The sequence below is a fragment of the Chinchilla lanigera genome, unplaced genomic scaffold (genome assembly GCF_000276665.1).
Source record: "Chinchilla lanigera isolate Chin_1 unplaced genomic scaffold, ChiLan1.0 scaffold00010, whole genome shotgun sequence".
NCBI lineage: Eukaryota > Metazoa > Chordata > Mammalia > Rodentia > Chinchillidae > Chinchilla > Chinchilla lanigera.
The window spans coordinates 35,114,184-35,115,228 of record NW_004955411.1 but is presented as its reverse complement, the minus strand read 5'-3'; the positions used below and the strand labels follow the sequence as shown (position 1 = coordinate 35,115,228).

Sequence of the window (1,045 nt, the reverse complement as noted above, 5' to 3'; positions counted from 1 at the left end):
TGTCTGGATTCTTCAAAACGAACGCCATCTGCAATTTTGGTGTGTGTGTGTGTGTGTGTGTGTGTGTGTGTGTGTGTAAAATAAAAATAAAAGAAGTGAATCATAATGAAAAGTTGAGGAGCCTGAGGCCCTGGCGTGGCCAGGGAACAGACTAGATTAGGTTGAGAAGTTTTGTTAGGTGCAGAGAAAGAGTGTAAGCGCATTGTTCAGCAACAAAGAAGAAACTGGGTCTTTCTTAAGCGAGGAAAGGAAGAGGATTTCAGAGAGGGGAGCTCAGCATGGAAAAGCCTCAAAATCCAAACGGGGAGTTGGGTGGGGCTCATATATCAAAGCTAAGAGGACAGACAGGGGAGGTCAGCTGGGGCTGCTTCACAGAGAAGCATGAAAAACGCAAACAGAAGGCACCTGCCTATTGCTTTAAAGAGCAAAAATAACCCAAACCTAAACCTAAAACTCCGCTCCACCCCCAAGCCGGCAGTGGGAAGGAACTGTACCCACAATTGAAAAGGCAACGTGGACGCCGCACTTCCGGCCGCGAGCGTTCAGTGCGATTAATTAAGGTCAAGGTGACGACGCAAAAGCCAGCTGGGGAGCATTTCGCCCAGAGATAAATTCGTCCCTCTGTATCTCTGCGAGACAGCAGGGAGGTGAGCGTTTGGAGCTAAATTAATTTGATTTACATCACGCCACGGTAACTTCTGTTCTCTCTCCCTGCTGTCAGATGTCTCCGCTGGCATTTTCTCGCTTCTTCTCCCCCACGCCCCACACTGCACACCACGGAGAGCGCGCGGTTGGCTGCAGGCAGAATTCAGCAGTGGAATCTTTCCGATTTGACTGTTGTGCACCGAGCGCTGTGCTTTCTCCCTGCACCCCACCCCCACCCCTTTCTCGAGGAAGAGAAGTTGTGAACCCGAGCACAAGTGTGACTTGTTTCTGGGTCGTGCTTCAAGGCCCGAACCGCTCGACGGTCGGAGCTAGCTCCCCGCGGCCAGGCCGCCGGCTCCGCGGCCCCTGCGCGTGTCCTCGGCGAGGCTGGCCCCAGGGC

The 1,045-nt window shown here is 53.0% G+C and overlaps 1 protein-coding gene across 4 annotated transcripts in view; it reads left to right on the top strand.

Annotated features, from left to right (window-relative positions):
- Positions 1 to 518: 518 nt before the first annotated feature.
- Mettl24 (methyltransferase like 24) overlaps positions 519 to 1,045 on the top strand; it is a 104,801-nt gene continuing 104,274 nt past the window's right edge. For all 4 annotated transcript variants that reach the window (XR_001232829.1, XM_013510826.1, XM_013510827.1 and 1 more), the window contains exon 1: positions 519 to 647. The gene's annotated coding sequence lies outside the window, so the exon portion shown is untranslated. The remainder of the gene's footprint in view (positions 648 to 1,045) is intronic.